Raw genomic sequence first — 21,829 nt, 5'->3', positions numbered from 1 at the left:
GCCAAGAAGGGGGTTGAAATTATATACTTGTATATTAATTTAACATGTTAACTTTTACTAATAAGATTATTTAAAAGTAAATTGATGCTTGTATGAACACTAACAAATAGAAATTAATGTGAAAAAAGTATACAGAGTTTAGAAGTCAATTCGTGTTAGTTGAGATTTAATTATTAAAATTTTAGTTATATAATTTTTCTAGTGAGTACCAAGATTTGGTAATTTTGTGTTCTAATAGAACATGATTTCGCTTATTAATATAGATAGTTGATAACTCGTGCGCAGAAGATTAATATATCGAATTAGGTGCGAAAAAACGGATCAAAATTAATATATTAATATAAAATATTAAATTGGTACTTACAAAGTATAATTGTGTAGTTAAAAGGAATCAAATCATCTATGAAATTTTTCATAATAATTTTAATTCTGCATTATTTTACTAGTTATAAATATCTATAATATTAGTTTTGTTTGTGTGAAATGAATTGTATAATTATCTTATGAACAAAATATTGTTATTTTATATAATTTAATATTAATTAATATTATTTGATAATTATTTTTAATTACCTTTTTCAATATAGTTTATTAAATATTACTTAAGTATTGATAAAAAAATATTTTTCAAATTAAAAGTAAATATACGTTTGGATGAATATTAACTAATAAAAGAACAAAATTTAAAGATAATAGAAGTCAATCTGTGTTATGTGAGTACAAAAAAACATGGTTTCGCTTATTAATAAAGATTATAGATTTAATAATCTCATGAACCAAATATTTGTTATTTTAGATAATTTAATTTTATTCAATATTATCTTATAATTATTTTATAATTAGTTTTTTCAATATAGTTTATTTAATATTACTTAATTATTGATATAAAATATTTTCAAATTAAAAGTAAATAGACGCGGATAAACACTAACTAATAAAAAAAAGTTTAGATAAAATAAGAGTCAATTTGTTTAGATAAGTACCAAAATTTGTTACTTTGTTATTTCGGTATTTTCTGTATCAATAAAACATGGTTTTAAATAAAGAGTATAGAAGCAATATATTTGTAGTTTTGCAGGCAATTGTTGACTAATGGTAGAGTGAATTTCAGTACCTTTTATAATGGCTTCTGTTTAGACTCTTGGTTTAAAATTTTGAAAATGTAATGTCAACTTCAACAAAAAATATAGTGTATCATTTCCCATTTATTTCGGTTTCAATTCGTTTTGTGTATATAGATAGTAGTACACACGAAACAGTTCCTGTAATTTAATGGTGTTCCGTGTCGGGTCATATTTAACCCATATGTGTGTTAGTTTCGTTTTCGCCTATAGACACAAAGCACAAGGAACGGGGACACGAATGAATTATCAGGTCTAAGTATTTGTGATTTGATAAAATATACTCTCTCGTCCTTAAAAACGTTTCTTATTTATATTGGACATATTTAATTTCGTATTATTATTAAATATAACAACTTCATTGTATTAAAGTACTCATAAATACGAATCCAACAAAATCACTCATGACTATGTTTGATGTTATAAATTAGACGTAAATTAGTAGTCTATCGTTTAACATGAACAGTACAAAAAGTCAAAACGGGAAGAATATTATGGGACGGATTGAGTAATGAACAATAACAGTAAAAATGAAATGATAATTGGTATGAAAAATTAAAGATGAAATGGAACTCCATTATTGAACTCACAATCTATGTATCTATCGATCTCTATGTGTATCTGATTGACAGTCTTGTTATTCTTCTATCTAACTAACTGATTGTATATATACAAGTGAAGTAAGCTTGACATTAGCAAAAGTTGGTTACGCAGGTGGCCTTCTATTTGTGTTGGTTATGATCGGGTACAATGCTGAGCTATGGTAAATAATATGTAGCTGCATCATGGAGGATTAATCTCAATAGTATTCACGAGGAATTTCATGGTTTTACATCCTGAAACCTATCCACATTAGTTGCTTGGCTCAGAACTCCATTGAATCAGAATCTTGTAATGATTATGTATACTTTTAACTGTATTCAACAGTTACTGTCAAAAAAATGTTGCTTCTTGTCTATGTTTTTTTTGTTAATCTGGTATTCAGGTCAGTTTTCGCCCATATCAACTAATCCGGAGGACTACTAGCACACTCGTAACCATCAAACATGGCAATCAACACTGTTTCACCTCAAATGGACCGCGTAGAATACAAATATTGCCGATGAATAACAACCCTGAGTGACTCAAAGAGAAACAGGAAGATGCAGAACAGAGACTTACTCAAGAGAAAAATCCTTGAAATTTAAGAATTAACGAAATGATCTCGAATTTTAAACATATGTCTGAAATTTGATTAAACAAAAACTTCTAAATTTAATTGTCTTTTGGGGTTGTTATTAACGGGAGACACAAAGCTCCCCAATATTCTGCAATACCTCGGTCAGTATAGGACGTTCATGAGGACAATGATCACAACAAGCTAAGGCCAGTTGCAAAAGCTGAACCATCTCGTCCTCGGCATGTTTATACTTAAGGAGCTCAACATCGAAAACCTCAGATGTCCATTCTTCCCTCACAGCAGATTCAACCCACCTTGGAAGATCAACATCGTTTTCTTTCAAGAAAGCATGAGTAGGCAACATGCCTGTTAAGAGCTCCAGTAGTAGAACCCCGAAACTGTAAACATCTGTTTTCTGAGAGACTTTGCGAGAATTGGTTACCTCTGGTGCCCGATAGCCACGATTGGGAATGGTGTCAGGCCCGTACAATTCAGCAAGTCCAATGTCAGACACACGAGCCTCGTGTGAGGTAGTAAGTAGGATATTCGATGATTTAATGTTTCCATGGGAAACTGCTGGCCCTAGTGAGTGAATGTATGCAATTCCACGGGCAGCACCAAGCGCAATTGCTGCTCATGCAGCCCAGTTTAAGGAAGTCCTGCCTGCAGCTTTGTTTTCTGCAACAAAACAAAATTGAAAAAAAATCCGTAAAAGGAAAATTCAGAATGTAAACAATATCGAAAGGAAAATGCTTGATGTACAGAATTGTGTACATAATGACATGAGGTGAATATTAATTGGAATGGCCCCCCTGTACTCACATCAACAACACCATTTAAAACGCCCCACATCAAGTGCCATGTCATGTCATTCTGTACAATTTTTTTGTACAAAAACACTACTCAAATCGAAAACCAAAACAAAATTGCATGAATGTTCTCACCATGCAGAAGTGCAGATAAACTCCCCATTGGCATGTAATCAGAAACAAGCAGATTCTGGCCTACACCATATGAATATGCTCTCAGAGGCACCAAATTCTCATGATCCATACTTCCAAGCCTCTCAATCTATCCCTATATACTTTCTCTGCTACCTCCACCTCTTTCAATCTCTTAACCACCATCACCTCTTCATTATCTAAAGTCATCTTATACGATATCCCGAATGCACCCTTCCCTAACACCTCAGAAAAAGCTCCCAAAAGATCATTCAAATCAGAGACCACGTCTGGTTCCCGAAAGTACACCAATTCACCTCTCGCCTTCTCATTAACTTCACTTTCTTGACATGACCTAAGAACCCTAGCTTCCTTATTTTTACGACGACATACAAGCCATAGAAGACTAACAAAGATCAAAATAACCTGATAGGGTATAAGAGACTCGGCTAGGATTCAACTCGGATCTAAAGGATATCAGGCTCGATCGATGGACCGAGACCCCCTCTCCCAGAACAATCAAATGGAGAGACCAGGCCCGGGCCCATCCTATGACCCGGATCCGGATCCAACAGGGAGCCCGGACCTAATGCCCACCCGGATCCGGATCTGGACTCAGACCGCCATGCACGGGGTCCCATCAAACACATGCACACCCTACAACCCGCCAAGGAGGGGTACGTGGGCACGTGACTATGAAAACTATCAACAATCGACATTCCAGACAAGCACGGCGCGTGTCAGAGGCTGTTAGGACACTCTGGAGGTGGTCCTCCCCTGGACACGTGTAAGCAATCCGCCCAAGCCAGGCGTCCTCCGCTCTCAAGATCCGACGGCTCAGGTTTAGAGGTAACTACCCCTAAACCCTACCTTGGGGCTATATATACCCCCAAGACTGAAGGGTTTAGGGGTTGGAAAATATTTTTCTCTTACACTCACACACTCTCATACACTCAAAACACACAGCAGCCATCACATATAGACACACATACAGAGCAGCCTCTAAATTACATAAATATATACCCTCATCTTCTCCAAAGCCTGTTCTTATTCTCACACCAGAGGCGCCGTGGGAGCCAAACCCCCCTTCTGGTGTTGTTTTGCAGGTGCCCAACCAGCAACTACACCTCATCCACGCATAGAAGGTCCAGGAACGCCGTCGGACGGAGCCGCCCGCTCACCGGAGTTATCATTTGGCGCTAGAAGGAGGGGCGCTCCATCCTTGGGTCTCGGTGCCCCTGGATTCATCTTCATCAGCAAACTCTTGAGAGAGTCCATTTTCAAACCTGTAAGAACATAAACAACCAAACCCTTTCTTGAATATGAATGTTCATTTTAGCCACGTTTGTGTGAGCTTGTTGCTTTAGGCCACGTTTGTGTGAGCCCGCTCTTGTTTGTTAAGTTTTAGTTGTTTAGGGTTTGATAATCTTGATAATCTTGAAGCCTGGGGTTTAATAGTCTTGGTGATTTTAAAACCCAGAACTGTTTTAGCTTGCATATTTTCTTTTGTGTTCAAGAGCCTGCTGTTCTTGTTTGGTATTGTTAGAAAAACCCAGAAAATTTGCTTGCTGTTATTCTGGAAATTTTTTGTAATCTTCAAAAAAAAGCAACCTCAGATCCACATTTGTAGCCTCAAATCTTGGTCAGTTGTTTGTACATATGGGGTGATGGCAAGAGCAGGAAAAAGTACAGCTGGTAGGCCCTCCGCCAGTACCCATATTCAGGATCAAGACCCCTCTCAAGTTCAAGAACCTGGAGGAGACAGGGAGACCTTCCAGGAGCAACCACTGACACAGCATACCCCGATCAGGGATGCTAGAAATGTCATAGAGCTAAATCAGTACAAGTACACCAATGTTCCAGTTGCAGAGGAACATATGGCTAACTTAACAAGCCATGAACTTGCTGAAGCAATCAGGCTCTACAGAGATGAACAAGCCCGGGCTCAGATGGAATTTGAACAAGATGATGAGCAAGAAGAGTCCGGGGACTCTCAGCAATCCAGGAGATCTGTCTTCGACCGAATTGGGGCCAAGGCAAAAAAGAATCAAAAAGAGCCTAGTAAGAAGGAGACAGAAGCAACCAGAAAGAAAAAGTTAGAAGAAATCAGAGAAAAGATAAGAAAAGAAGAGGAGGAAAAGCTGGAGCAAAAAATTCAGAAAAGAATGCAGATGGAGGAGGAGAGGCTCCTAGCTAAAACAAGAGGAAAAAGAACTCGGAGGGACCCTACCCCCGAACTCATTTCCGATGACGAAGAGGAGGTTCAGAAAGACCTCAAGGAAATGATCTACGAGCTCCAGAGAAAAATGGAGAAAGAATCCGGGGTGGAAGTTGGGGAGACCCTCACGCCCTTCAGCCACTCCCTAGAAGCCATCCCCCAGCAGAAAAATCTCAAACACTACAACTTTGATTCTTTCGATGGCTGGGGGATCCGGAAGAGCACCTCAACTACTTCGAACAGATAGCTCAGATATACTATTACAATGACTTGACGAAATCCAGATTCTTCGCCTCGACCCTCAAAGGGGGGGCTCAAAGATGGTTCAGCAGAATCCCATCAAGAAGCATCCACTCCTGGAAAGAATTCAGAGAAGCCTTCCTTAGAAGATTCAGAGCCAAAAAACACATGAAATGCACATGTGCCACCTGGAGACAATCCGCCAGTATGATAACGAAGCACTCTCAGCCTACATGCGGAGGTTCCAAGAAGCCATCAACAAAGTTTCGAATCTCGATGAAAGGGAGGCTCTAAGCATATTTCGAAGAAACCTGGATCCAGAACACAACGAGAGGTATATTGTGGAGTTGATAAACAAGGAACCCCAAAGCCTAGCCGCTTCTTATTCTATGGCAGCCCGGTTTATAAAAGAAACGGATGTTCTCCAGGAAATGAGAATGACTCGGAATGGAGGGAACAGGAACAAATCTTCTGATGACCGACCGAAAGGGGGTTACCATCAGGAGAAAAAGTTCAAACAAAGCAACCAAACCCAGAAAATAAATGTTGTACAAAACACCCCAATATTCCAAAGATTGGGTCCTAAAATAGAATCCAAAAGTGATCCCGGTCCCCCTAGGCAGCAAAGGGAGCCTAGGCAAGAACCAGAGTGGACACAACTAAATAGGACCCGAGAAGAGATACGGAAGGAGATCAAGGGAAAGCAATTCTACTATCCTCCAAAGCCAATGCAGACTCCCCCAGAGAGCAGGCCTTATAACAGGCAGTGCGACTATCATGAAACCCATGGACACAAGACTGAAAATTGTCTCTCTTTAAAATACTTCATTGAAGATCAAGTCAAGAAGGGGAACCTGAATCAATACATCTCAAGGGAGAAAAATCAGAGAGAGGAAAGGCAAAGAAAAGGTAAGAATGTGGTAAATGTGGTCCTGGGAGGCTCACACTCTCCCCCTAGGAGCCCGGGCTCAGGAGATGAGGTATTCTCAATTCAATCCTACCCGGAGATGATGATCTCATTCAGTAGCAAGGATTATGAAGAGGTCAACCCAAATCACAACGAAGCCTTGGTGATAACACTTGATATCTTTGACAACGAAGTGAGAAGGATGCTGATTGATAATGGATCTTCAGTAAACATACTCTTCAAGCATATTGTGGACCGGATGAAGCTAGGGAGCGTGCGCTCAAATGAATGCCGAGAGGACCTCTGTATGGGTTCGAAAACAAATTGGTCCCGATCCAAGGAACTTTGTACTTGCTAGTGATATTTGGATCGGCCCCAAACCAAGTTACCCATGTGATTAAGTTCTACGTGATCAATACTCCCTCATCTTACAACGGCATAATCGGGCGCTCAGCCTTGACCAGGATCCAAGCAATTGAAAGGAATATGTCCTAAGTCCAATCATGTATTAGGATTTAGGAATAACTTTTATGTAATCTGTTTTGATTTCATTAATATTAATAAAGACTTGTTTTGTTTTTATTACGGGCTTTATCTATTTAAGTGTTTAAAAAAATATACCATAGTTTAGAGTAAAGCTTTTTATGGATTATGATGAGATCATAATAGTGAGATCTAAAAAGATGATAACTCTAAACTTAAATAGTTCCTGGTCATAGGATTACTAACTGGTAATTAATAATCCGCAAAGATCGGTACATACTATGCTTGCTTCATTATAAAGGATGTCTGTTCTCATAGACATTTGTGTGATGACACTATAGCTAGTATGTAGGTGCTTATTATGGAATAAGTTCACTGAACATGACTCGCCTAGCTGAACAACTGATGGAGTTCACTCACGTGTCAGCAGTTGTTCGCTAAGTGATAGTTGTACAAGTATCCTTAGACTTGAGGTCATCATAGTCATCTTGTGTACACTGAACTATGCTTTGGTTTAGTTCTTAGTCTCCAGGGACAATTATTAGGGCTCTTCTGGGTATAGGAATTTGTACACGAAGATAGTGTATGATCAATAAAGGATCTACCCCTTCCAGTGAAGGAAGCGAATGTTCAAGGCTGATCCACTTATGCTAGTTCAGGAATCTCTGGCCAGAGTAAATGAAATTAGAAAGGAGTTTCTAATTTGCATAGAACTACGCATAATAGATGGTAAGCAAGTGATTGAATTAGATAGGCTTGACACGAGATCCATGCCTTGTATTTAATCGGGACATTGTAGGGTAGAAGGAGTTTATTGTACAGTAACTATTCACTGACAGGTTCTTGGTATTCTAAGCAGTGAATTCATATTATCCGGATAGTCGCGATATGTTGAAAAGCATCACTCACGATGTAGAATAAATGTGATTAATTAATTAATCATATTTAATAAATTAGAGAATTTATATAAATAATGATAAAATAGTTTTATTATTATTTATTTCTACTACCGGCTTAATATTGAACCTACAGGGTCACACCATAAAAAGAGAATGATTTTTTGGTGGAGGAATTAATTAATAATGGCTAATAAATTATTTATGAAATAAAATTAATTGGCAAATTTAATAAATTGATTAAATGAGATTTAATTGATTATAAATTAATTAAGAAAAGTTCTTAATATTATTAATTGAGGATTTAATTTTTGGAAATTAAATCAAGAGAGATAATTATTTCTAAAGTATTTAGAAAAAGGATTAATAATTAAAAGGTGTTTTAATTATTAATGAGAATAATAAATGGGATATAATAATATTATTTATGGGAAAATTTCAGCTGAAAATTTTGCCTATAAATACACTATTATAGACCATATTTTATTCTTACCCCAGAAACCCAAAAGTTTCAGAAAACCAAATTCTCTCCACCTCCTCCTCCTCCTAAAAGTCGTTTTCTTGGTGGATACCGGTGGAGTGCTTCACACTTGAGGAGCAACTGCTAAGGATCTCTGATCGTTATCTCCGAATTAATTTTAAAAGGTTAGATTCGATCCCTCAAATTTTTATTCACGATTTATATGCTTTTATTTGGATTTTGTATGTGTAAAAGTGTTTTTCCACGCCCCGCTGCGATTAAAAATCCAACAATGGTATCAGAGCATAGGTTGTATGCATATACATCTGTGGTAAAAATTTCAGAATTTTATGTGCTTGTATGAATTAATTATGATTTTTAGAAGTTATATCATGGATTAATTTTGTCTGATGAGAAATCGTTTCTCAGAATATTTTGAGTGTTGATCTGGGTTCTACAAGTGTTGTAGATCGTCTGGGTATTTTTTCCATAATTTTAGGATGTATAGATTTTTTATTATGAATTTTTGAAGTTCTTAAATTTAAATTCGTAATTAATTAATCATATATATATATGAATTGTATGTATATATGTTTGTATATACATCTGCTCTGCTGGTTTTTCTGTTGATGGCACGGAGGAGACAGTCTGACAGCACGCAAACCGAGGAAGAATAAGGCGGCGGCGAATCGCTGTAAAGGTCAGGACTGCGCGTCGACCACGCGCGCGTGGGGCTCACGCGCTGGCGTGCCACGCGCGGCGCGTGGAGACACGCGCTGGTGACGTCGTGCTGACGTCATGTTGACGTCATCATGCTGACGTCATGCTGACGTCAGCACAGGGGTTCAGGCGCGTGGGGCGCGTGAAGCGCGTGGTTGAATGTCAGACACGCGCCGGACAGCGCGTGTGCGCATGTCGGCGCGTGGGGAAGCTTGTTTCGGCGCGTGAGGTCGCGTGGTAGCTCCGTTTTGGGTGATTTTGGTGCCGTTGGATTCGTATTTTCGAGACGCTTCTAATGGTATTATTTGATACGTTATGAAATTGTTTCGAACTGTTTATAGCTAACAGAAGTGTTTTTTAAGCTATTTTAACTGTTTTTAATTGCTTTTAAATGCTTCTTGTGATACATAGAGATGTATATTGCTTAGAACAATGTGCTAGATGATATAACATGCCTACCTTGATGTTGATTCATGTTGATATATGTGATATATGCTTAGTTTATCATGCGATGATAGATTTAGGTGAACTTAAATGAACATAAGGCGTTTGTTAGACAACCTAGTATAGTGAAATTGTTTCATAACCTTAATAATAATATTATGAATACAATCATGAGATTGTTGTGAAACACGTAATTGAATATGAATTTTGATATGAGAGAAAGGATGATTCTGTCAACAACAGATTTCTATCTGTAAGAAAGGGTTATTAAGTGACGCCTCTTGACAATGCTCCACCCGATCTGGGAATCGTCTGATTATTGATTATTGATTTGAAATATTTAATTTAAAAGGAAGAATCTCTTTATAATATGATTATGATTGTAACGTAATATAATCCCTCTAAAATTAAATAATATCAAGTAGTAATTGGCCAATGACACAACGGGCTTGTGTCGGTCATAGCCTTCCAACATGATAGAAAAGTAGTTCTTATTTTTGAATCATTGTCGGTTCGTGCTACAGCCGAGGGCTTTGATTTCGAAATAAGAAATACTTGTCTATTACATAGAGATGTGTACATTGAATAAGAATCTAAAGGTCGGTACGTGCTACAGCCGTGGGCCTTTGGGGACTGATTCAACTGTACGGAATGTTGGGTTAGACTTGACTTAGAATATTGAGTTTGTCGTGCTACAGCCGAGACTCAATTATTCAAGAGGCTAAAGTTTGATTAGGGAATAACATGAGATGTAATTGACAAGAGTTGTCTGCCTATTGAACATTACATGGCGGTTCGTGCTACAGCCGGGGTCGTGTAATGGAATGTAGGATCCCTATTCCCACTAGCATTATGAATGCTTAATTTTTCATGTAGGGGTTGAATAAATTAGGAAAACTAGTGGGAGCCACTTATGAATAAAGACCCGATTCATATAGTGTTTTGAAATGAAATCGAATATTTGCTAAGTGTTGTTATGTGTTTATCATTTACAGATTTACTTTGTACGTTATGTCTTCTGCACTATCACTCAGGAGCATACTAGATGCTCACAAATTGACTGGTCCTAATTATGCTGACTGGCTTCGAAACTTGAGAATTGTTCTCAGGATTGAGAAGCTGGAATACGTGATTGACTCACCTAAGCCTACTGAACCTGCTAGTGATGCACATAATGATGAACACGTTGTGTATCGTAAGTGGATAGATGATGCAAATGTTGCTCAATGCATCATGCTAGCTTCCATGAACATTGAGCTACAGAAGCAACATGAGCATATGGATGCTCACACTATCCTCATGCATCTACAAGAGTTGTATGATGTGGCAGGGAGGACAGCTCGATATGAGATATCGAAGGAGCTGTTCGGTTGTAGGATGTCTGAGGGATCATCTGTGAATGACCATGTACTTAAGATGATCAATTTGATTGAACGTCTTGGACAACTTGGTTTTGCCATGGATGGGGAGCTGAGCCAAGACTTGGTCTTGCAATCGCTTCCGAGTTCGTTCTCGCAGTTTGTTGTGAACTTTCACATGAATAAGTTGGATGTCAGCCTGCCTGAACTCCACAACATGTTGAAGACTGCGGAATCGAATTTTCCCCCTAAGAAGAGTTCTGTTCTTCTAATTGGTGAAGGTTCCAATCCTAAGAAAAGGAAGAGGAACTCTTCCAAGAAGAAGAAAGTAGGTGAGAAAATGCCGGTTCCACCAAAAGCTGAAGACCCCAAGAGCAAAGTTGTTTGCTTTACTGTAACAAGGTGGGGCACTGGAAGAGGAACTGCAAGGTTTACCTTGCAGAATTGAAGAAGAAGGGTAGTGAGACTACCGCTTCTGATTCAGGTATGTTCATGATAGAAGTGAATATGTCATTTCTACTTGGGTATTAGATACCGCCTGTGGTTCTCATATCTGCAATTGTTGCAGGGACCAAGGAGAAGTAGGACTCTTGAGGAAGAGGAGGTGATTCTACTGATGGAAATGGAGCAAGAGTTGCTGCTAGATGTAGAATCATTTCATTTACATATGCCTACGGGCAAGACATTGTTTTAAATAATTGTTATTTTGTTCCCTCGATTGTGAGGAATATTATTCCCATGTTAGACTTGGCTGGATTTTCATTTATTATTGAGAATAATGAATGTTCTATTCTTAGAGATAATATTCTTTATGGACGTGGTACTTTAAATAATGGTCTGAATATATGTGACATAATTTACTTCAGATTGAACAAACTAATAAAAGAAAAGGGATGATGAAAATCTCACTTATAGTGGCACTGCAGTCTCCATTTAGTAGACATGGAGAGAGGCTGCAAATTTGCTAGGAATGGTACACACAGATGTATGTGACCAATGTCTAAGCAAGCCATGGGTGGATTTTCATACTTCATTACTTTCATAGATGATAGATCTAGATTCGGATATGTGTTTGATGAAACACAAGTCTGAGGCCTTTGAAAAGTTCAAAGAATATAAGTATGAAGTGGAGAAACAACCAAACATAGTATTATAACTCTTCGATCAGATCGAGTGGTGGAATACTTTAATGGAGTGTTTCTAGATTATCTCAAAGTAAATGGTATAGTCTCCCAGTGGACTCCTCCAGATTAGTATCTGAAAGGAGAAATCGAACTTTGTTAGACATAGTTCGGTCCATGATGAGCTATGCAAATCTTCCAGTATTCCTATGGGGTTATGCATTGGAAACCTCAGCATATTTACTGAATAAGGTGCTTTCCAAAATCTGTTCCTCAAACTTCGTATGAGATATGGAAAGAAAGGAAACCGAGTCTTAAACACGTTAAGATTTGGGGATGTCCAGCTTATGTCAAGTAAGTTGACCCAGATAAGCTGGAATATCGATCCGTAAAATGTAGTTTTGTGGGATATCCTAAAGAGACTTTAGGGTATTACTTTTGCACCGATCATCGGGTGTTTGTCTCCAGACATGCTACCTTCTTGGAAAAGGAGTTTATCCTTGAAGGAAACAGTGGGAGCAAAATTGAACTTGATGAAGTTCAAGAAGCACAAACTACTACAGATCAAGTGGAAACACCTGTTCTGACTGAACAACCTTTTGTGGAACAGCCCATTCATAGGTCAGGGAGAGTGTCTCGCCAACCTGAGAGGTAATATGGCCTTGTCATTGAGAATGACAATGAGTTGTCAATCATTTGATGATGACGACCCTGTGACCTATAATGAGGCTATGAGTAGTGTTGACTCAGAGAAATGGCATAGTGCCATGAAATCCAGAATGGAATCTATGTATACGGTATACAAAAGATAGATTATAGCAGATGGCCAGGTGGAGACCTTAAGGCCAGGCTTTTGGGAAAAGGATTCAAACAAAGGCAATGGATTGACTTTGATGAAACTTTTATGTAGCCCTGTTAAAATCAGTTCGGATTTTGCTTGCGATTAATGTGGTTTAAAGCAAGCTTCTCGTAGATGGAACATCGTTTTGATGAGACAATCAAAGAGTTTGATTTTATCAAAAACGTGGATGAACCATGCGTCTACAAAAGGGTTAGTGGAGCGCGGTAACATTTCTTATATTGTATTGAATTAGAGTTGACACACACAACAACATAGCAGACCCACTCACAAAGCTACTTTTTGAAAGTCACTTTGATCGTCATAAAGATGAGATGGGTATTAGATACCAGAGTGATTGGCTTTAGTACAAGTGGGAGATTGAAAGGAATATGTCCTAAGTCCAATCATGTATTAGGATTTAGGAATAACTTTTATGTAATCTGTTTTGATTTCATTGATATTAATAAAGACTTGTTTTGTTTTTATTACGGGCTTTATCTATTTAAGTGTTTAAAAAGATATACCATAGTTTAGAGTAAAGCTTTTTATGGATTATGATGAGATCATAATAGTGAGACCTAAAAAGATGATAACTCTAAACTTAAATAGTTCCTGGTCATAGGATTACTAACTGGTAATTAATAATCCGCAAAGATCGGTACATACTATGCTTGCTTCATTATGAAGGATGTCTGTTCTCATAGACATTTGTGTGGTGACACTATAGCTAGTATGTAGGTGCTTATTATGGAATAAGTTCACTGAACATGACTCGCCTAGCTGAACAACTGATGGAGTTCACTCACGTGTCAGCAGTTGTTCGCTAGTGATAGTTGTACAAGTATCCTTAGACTTGAGGTCATCATAGTCATCTTGTGTACACTGAACTATGCTTTGGTTTAGTTCTTAGTCTCCAGGGACAATTATTAGGGCTCTTCTGGGTATAGGAATTTGTACACGAAGATAGTGTATGATCAATAAAGGATCTACCCCTTCCAGTGAAGGAAGCGAATGTTCAAGGCTGATCCACTTATGCTAGTTCAGGAATCTCTGGCCAGAGTAAATGAAATTAGAAAGGAGTTTCTAATTTGCATAGAACTACGCATAATAGATGGTAAGCAAGTGATTGAATTAGATAGGCTTGACACGAGATCCATGCCTTGTATTTAATCGGGACATTGTAGGGTAGAAGGAGTTTATTGTACGTAACTATTCACTGACAGGTTCTTGGTATTCTAAGCAGTGAATTCATATTATCCGGATAGTCGCGATATGTTGAAAAGCATCACTCACGATGTAGAATTTATATAAATAATGATAAAATAGTTTTATTATTATTTATTTCTACTACCGGCTTAATATTGAACCTACAGGGTCACACCATAAAAAGAGAATGTTTTTGGTGGAGGAATTAATTAATAATGGCTAATAATTATTTATTTATGAAATAAATAATAATTGGCAAATTTAATAATTGATTAAATGAGATTTTTGATTATAAATTAATTAAGAAAAGTTCTTAATATTATTAATTGAGGATTTAATTTTTGGAAATTAAATCAAGAGAGAGAATTATTTCTAAAGTATTTAGAAAAAGGATTAATAATTAAAAGGTGTTTTAATTATTAATGAGAATAATAAATGGGATAATAATAATATTATTTATGGGAAAATTTCAGCTGAAAATTTTTCTATAAATACACTATTATAGACCATATTTATTCTTACCCCAGAAACCCAAAAGTTTCAGAAAACCAAATTCTCTCCACCTCCTCCTAAAAGTCGTTTTCTTGGTGGATACCGGTGGAGTGCTTCACACTTGAGGAGCAACTGCTAAGGATCTCTGATCGTTATCTCCGAATTAATTTTAAAAGGTTAGATTCGATCCCTCGAATTTTTATTCACAATTTATATGCTTTTATTTGGATTTTGTATGTGTAAAAGTGTTTTTCCACGCCCCGCTGCGATTAAAAATCCAACATCAATCACCTCCATATCACATTTGAAAATCAAGTTCCCAACCCCAACCGGGGTAGGAGAAATCAAGGGAGACTATGAGGTAGCTGAAAGATGTTATAGCCGGACTCTGGTAATGGCTCAGACCCATCAAGACAACAAGAGAAAGACTGTCGTGCTCCGGAAACAGCAAAGTATTAAGAAATATCGCCAACAATCAAGGGATGACGGGAGAAAAGAAGTTCAGGTCATAGAGACCTTCTCAGATCCAAAAGCAACCAAACAAGGCTCAGAAGAGCAAAAAAGCAACCAAGTCACAGAAGGGATTGAATTGAGCCTAGGCCTTGGCCAAACCAATCCTACTGTGCAAGCAACCAACACAGAACAAATTGGAAAAAGAAACAATAAAGAGATGACAGCACATGCTCAGATTTAAATGAAAAAGAACACAGAAGCTCGGATCCAGAAGATGGTATCAAATACGGATCAATCCAAGATAGAGGCCGCTGTTGAAACAGAAACAATTCTGATCAGTACAAGCGATCCTTCCAAAAAGATAAAGATAGGATCCGGGCTCGAGGCTAATTTTAGAAAAGACCTGGTGTCACTACTCCAAGGATACTCTGATATATTCGCTTGGACCCCGAAAGAAATGCCCGGGTTGGATGAATCCATAGCGATGCATAACTTGGACGTCAACCCAGAGAGGAAGCCAGTCAAGCAAAAGAGAAGAAATTTTGCCCCGAAAAGGCAGAAAGCAATCGATGAAGAAATTGAGAAACTACTGAAAGCTGGAATAATATGCGAAGTCAAGTACCCGAAATGGCTGGCAAATGTAGTGATGGTGAAAAAAACAAACGGAAAGTGGAGAATGTGTATCGATTACACAGACTTGAATAGTGCATGCCCCAAAGACCCGTACCCCTTGCCAAATATTGATTAATTGATCGATACAACCTCTGGGCACGTGATGCTAAGTTTCATGGACGCCTACTCGGGGTACAACCAGATCAAGATGAATCCCAGAGACATTCTAAAGACAGCCTTCATCACCCACAGGGCGGTCTATGCCTATGTAATGCTACCGTTCGGATTGACTAATGCGGGAACAACATATCAAAGGGCAATGAATAAAATCTTCAAGGACTAGATTGGAAGGAATCTGGACTCATATGTCGATGACATGATTGCAAAGTCCACAAGCATCCCCGGGCACATAGGAGACCTGAGAGAATGCTTCGACAACCTGAGAAAGTCTCACTCGGCTCAATCCAGAAAAATGCACATTCGGAGTAGGGGCAGGAAAATTTCTTGGATTATGATAAGCAACCGAGGAATTGAAGACAACCCAGAAAAGATAAAGGCAATCCAAGAGATGAAGGCCCCTAGAACGCAAAAGATGTGCAGAAGCTAGCAGGGTCATGGCTGCACTAAGAAGATTCATCTCCAAGTTAGCTGAAAGATGCCTACCCTTCTTTGACCTGTTAAAAGGAGCAACCAACAAGAGAGAAGTTAATTGGAGCCCGGAATGCCAAAGCGTATTTGAAGAAATCAAAAGATACCTTTCTCAACCCCTGTGTTAACAAAAGCTCAACCCGGGGAACCCCTATCCCTTTACCTGTCAGCAGGGGCCCTGGCAGTTGGAAGCAGCCCTTGATCAGGGAAGGAGAATGGCAAACAGCAACCAGTTTATTATGTGAGCCAAGTGCTAAAAGATGCAGAAACACGGTACCTGAGGCTAGAAAAGTTTGCTTTTGCCTTAGTCACAGCATCCAGAAAAACTCAGACACTACTTCCAGGGAAGGGAGATACGAGGTTGTAACAAATCAACCATTAAGAAAGATAATACACAAGCCAGATGTCTCAGGGAGGTTGGTAAATTGGGCAATTGAGCTAAGTCAGTTCAACCTAAGTTTCATTCCTAGAACAGCAATCAAAGCCCAGGCTCTAGCTGATTTCATCATAGAATGCAATTTCCCAGAAGAAGAGCCCGTGCCCATGTGCATTGACCCTGAGAGAAACACAGATCAAGAAACAGAAGTCTGGGCTCTCAAAGTTGATGGTTCTTCAACGAATGAAAGATCGGGAGCCGGGCTCATCCTAAAGAGCCCAGAAGGGTTCACAATCCAAACAGCGATCTCCTTTGCATTCTCAACAACAAACAACCAAGCAGAGTATGAGGCCTTGATTGCAGGATTGAAGCTAGCAAGAACACTCAGGATCCAGAATCTCAAAATCTACAGCGACTCCCAGATCGTCGTAAAGCAAACAGATGGCGAGTACATAGCCAAGGATCCAGTTCTAACCAAGTACCAGGCTCTGGTCCAAAGCTACCTCGCCTTGATACCAAAAATACAAATCATCCAAATCTGCAGAGAGGAAAATTCAGAAGCTGATACACTATCTAAGCTTGTTCAAAATTCATCAGACCTGGATTGCTCCGTCTACTTCGAAGAATTGCAGAGAAACCAAGCACAGATTCTGAGGAAGTCATGGAAATAGACAACAGCCCGAATTGGATGACCCCCATTCATTAACTACTTAGAGAAGGAGAGCTCCCGGAGGATAAAGGGAAGGCACAAAGGTTAAAGGAAAAATTCAAAATTCTTCATGGAAGAGGAAATACTCTATCGCCGGACCTTCTCCTCCCCAATCCTCAAGTGTATAGGCCCAGGAGAGGCACAGTACTACCTCATGGAAGTTCACGAAGGAATCTGCGGGGACCACATGTCCGCAAAAGCACTAGCTCACAAAATCATAAGGCAGGGGTACTACTGGCCTACTATCCATCAGGATTCAATAGACTTTGTGAAAAAATGCAAGGAATGCTAACTCTTCAGCATGTGACACGGGTGAGCCCAGTCCTACCTTCTTCAGTCTTGTCACCAATCCCATTTGCTATATGGGAATGATATCATGGGACCCTTTCCCAGGGCCAGAGGAGACCTCAGATACTTACTAGTCTCAATTGATTATATGACAAAATGGGTAGAGGTAAAGGCAATGAGAACAATAAACCAACAAGACTGCATCAAGTTCATGGACAACATATTGATGAGGTTTGGGATCCCGAGGATACTGGTCTCAGATAATGGTCCATAGTTTGTTGGTTCAGAATTCGAATCCTACCTTCAAGAAAGGGGCATCCGGCACAAGAAGTCATCAGTAGCCTACCCTCAAGGAAACGGCCAAGTTGAAGTAACAAACCGAATACTTCTCAAGGGAATAGAGAAGAGACTCAGGGAAAGCAAAACCAAATGGCCAGAAGAATTGCCTAGTTTACTTTGGGCATACAGAACAAGCCCCAGAACAAGCACAGGAGAAACCCCCTTCAAGCTGGCTTATGGAACTGAAGCCATGCTACCAATTGAAGTAGGATCCCCCTCCCATCGAGCAATCAACTTGATGAGATAGCAAATGAGGAGGGGCTCAGAACGAATACTGAGCTAATTGACGAAGTCCGAGACCAGGCAGTGGCAAGAACGGAAAAATATAAGCAGAAAACAAGAGAGCACTTCGGCAAGAAGTCCCGGGTCAAAAACTTTCAAGTTGGAGACCTGGTCCTTCGAGACACGGAAGCTTCAGACCCCCACCAACACTGGAAAGCTAATGCCAAAGTGGGAAGGCCCATACAAAGTCAAGGAAGTTCTAAGGCCAGGAACATACAAGCTCATGAACATGGATGAGTCTGAAGTACCGAATACATGGCATGGACTCAGGCTCAGAAAGTTTTACCAGTAGAAAAGCAACCAAAAGCAACCAGAACTTGTAGCCTATGGCAAGCAACCAATCTATGATCCTATATTTTGTATGAAAAAATTTGCAAATCAATGAAAAGAATTTTCCTTTCTTAGAAAGTTATTACTTCTAAATTACCAGTTATGGAAGCAAAAAACAACCCGAGTACCTTCTCATACCCGGGTTAGAAGCAAAAAACGAAAGCAACCACTATTTGCTTAGAAAAAAACGAAAGCAACCACTATTTGCTTAGAAAATTCTAAGTAAATGGAGCAATCACCAATCCGGATTAGACATACCCGGATTGAAAGTAAATTTAAAAGCAAAAAACAACCCGGATTAGTATTCAAATCCAGGTTGCAAAAAACCATTATGTACTTAAATTTTCCAAGTATATAAAGCAAAAAAAGCAAACATCAACCGGGTGTGTCATATACCCGGATTGAAAGCAAATTTAAAAGCAAAAAAAAAACAACAACCCGGATTAGCATTCAAATCCATGTTGCAAACAACAATTTTGTACTTAAATTTTCCAAGTACATAAAGCAAAAAAGCAAACATCAATCCGGGTTAGACATACCCGGATTGAAAGCAAATTTAAAAGTAAAAAATAACCCGGATTAGCATTCAAATCCTGGTTGCAAACAACCATTATGTACTTAAATTATCAAGTATATAAAGCAAAAATTAAACATCAACCCGGACACGGTTCCATACCCGGACCATCCTTGATATGAACCCAATCCGGATTAAGGGCCATAACCAGGATCCGGATTGCTAAAAAAAACACAGATCGAAGAAAAGCAAATATTTTCTACAATGAAATAAGAGTTTAAAACACAATCCGGATTGCCATCAACCCGGAACAAATCCAAATATTACACAAGGTCCAAATCAAAGTACGACAAATGGGAAATCCTAGAAAATGAAATTACATGGGCTGGGCCCGAGAAGCTTAGCAAAGCTGGTCCGGATCTAGAGGAAGCTGGGGCTCGGACCATCATAGGGTTCCGGTTCCCCTTGACCCTGCTCAACTGCAACCTTTGCAGCAAGGAACTCCTAAATAAAGCTCTCCCAGGAAGCCAAGGGGTCAGTCTTGATATGGCGCTCGGCAACGACCCAGGACCTGCGCACCTCGGGAACCCCGGCCTGAGCGACCTCGAAGTCATAAACATCACTAGCCTTGAACTCAGCAATGATAGCCTCCTTGTTCAGATTTTCTTTAGCAGCAAGCTCGGCCTTGAGCCTCTCCACTTCCTTGGCCAGCCCCTCAGCCCGGGTCTCCGAATCCTTCAGCTTCTCGTTCAACCCGGCCTCCACCACACGGAACCCCTCCCGGGCCTCCTCCAGCTCACCCCTCAGGGAATCGGAAAGCATCTTCTCAGCTTTAGTCCGGTTGTTGGCCTCCTTGAGCTCAGTGAAAGCAACGTCGAAGTAAATGGATATTGCACTCCCAAGCTGAGAAACAAAAAAAAACACATGCTATTAGCAGAGCACAAAGTAAATTAGGGGGCATAATCCGGAACTAAGAGCATAAAAATTCAGAAATTACCTGCCCCCATTGACATGTGACCCTCTTCAAGGCAGCAGTCATAATGTAGCCCTCAACCTCCTCCCAATCTTCTTCGGAGGGGATACTGGACATGAACCTGGCTAGGTCGATTAGAGTTTTGGTGCCTATCTTCATGGCCTCTCCGTCGGGCCCTCGACCTTCCGAATCACATATAACCCGGTTGGAAACAACAGTTTTTCCCCGGGGTGGCTTGTTCGGAATAGATTTTCTTTTCTTACTCGGGGGGCCATCACCGCCCGGAATCTCCTGAACCTCGGGCTCAGACTCGTGGCCCGGATCCGGGATGTTCTGAGGGACGGAGGACTCGGCCCCTCCCTTAATATCTGCGGAGCCAGATCCGGGACCAGGGGCTCCCTTACTTGTCTTAAAGGCCAGCCCGAGGGTGTTGAAAGCAGCAGCATATGCAGAAGAAGACATGATTTTCAGGAAATTGCGGTTTGAAATGAGGCAGACCTGTGGAAATGAAACAAAGGGAGATTAAATACCGGATTAAAACTTATGCAAACAGAAAACCAAATTGGACTTTGATCCAGATCATCAAGCTGGATGAAAGAGATCCGGATCAGAAGCAAATTATATTCTAACATTAAAAGCAAACTGGACCTTGATCCGGATCATCAAGCTGGGTGAAGGACATCCGGATCAAAGGCAAAAAACTTATGCAAATAAGTTACAATCAAACTGGACCTTGATCCGGATCATCAAGCTGAGCTAAAGAGATCCGAATCGAAGGCAAGCATCTAATCCACAATCAGAAAGAAAAAAGGAAAACTTACATCCTAGATTAAAAATCAGCTAATGGTTCATAAATGTGTCCCGAGTCGGCTGGAACTCGAGAGATTCACAGAAACATCTAATCTGCGTAACAGCCCGGTCTTCGAGCACAGCCGGGTTAAACTTAGTTTGAACCCCCTCAGTAGTAAAGTAAGGGAGATAGGCCAAGTCATATCCCTTCAGAAGGATTATCTCCCCATTCCAGTACTTCAAAGAAGACTGGTGCATTATGGGCTTAGCTCTACCCGGGCCGTAACCACACTCCGAGGCCCGGAACCTGATCTCATAAAAAGGTTTCTAACTCGACTTGGACAGATAAAAAATCTGATGAAAAAGCTTCAAGGTGGGCAAAAATCCGAATTTGTTGCAGCAAGCGATGAACCATGTCATCGACTTTATCCCATTCGGGGTGATTTGCATCGGGGATATTCTGTACACGTGCTTACAGATGTGCTTGATAAACATATGGCACCGGGGGCTCCACCCGGATCTGAGATGTTCCATCCAGACCGGGACAAAACCATCTTCTGGCTGATGATAGATCCTCTCATGGGGTTCAGGCCATCTCCACTCAATATCTGGAGTCAACTGGAAAGCAGCCCGGACCGCCTCATTCATCTCACCCGGATCAGCCTCAGAAAACGAGTCCTTCAACTGGTAGTGATCCCGGCTTATAGGGAACGCAGCGAACATCCTCTCAAGAGCTTCCTGGTTATATACCCCGGGGTGACCGTCAGGCTGTCTATCATATCTAACCCGGCTATAATAGACCTCGTTTTCGATCTCGGTCGGCTTCTCAACAAAGTGATACTTGACATCTATCCAGTACCCCTCGGGCGTGAAGGGAACTGAGCCCCTAGGCATTTTCTTATACCTGAA

General features: G+C 39.8%; 1 pseudogene; it reads right to left on the bottom strand.

Moving 5' to 3' along the window:
* Nucleotides 1-2,398: 2,398 nt before the first annotated feature.
* LOC141700842 (putative inactive receptor kinase RLK902) lies at nucleotides 2,399-3,940 on the bottom strand (annotated as a pseudogene).
* Nucleotides 3,941-21,829: the final 17,889 nt, after the last annotated feature.

Source organism: Apium graveolens, unplaced genomic scaffold (genome assembly GCF_009905375.1).
Source record: "Apium graveolens cultivar Ventura unplaced genomic scaffold, ASM990537v1 ctg2963, whole genome shotgun sequence".
NCBI classification, from domain to species: Eukaryota; Viridiplantae; Streptophyta; class Magnoliopsida; order Apiales; family Apiaceae; genus Apium; species Apium graveolens.
Note: the sequence above shows the minus strand (reverse complement) of the source record. Positions and strands in the feature narration are given on the sequence as shown.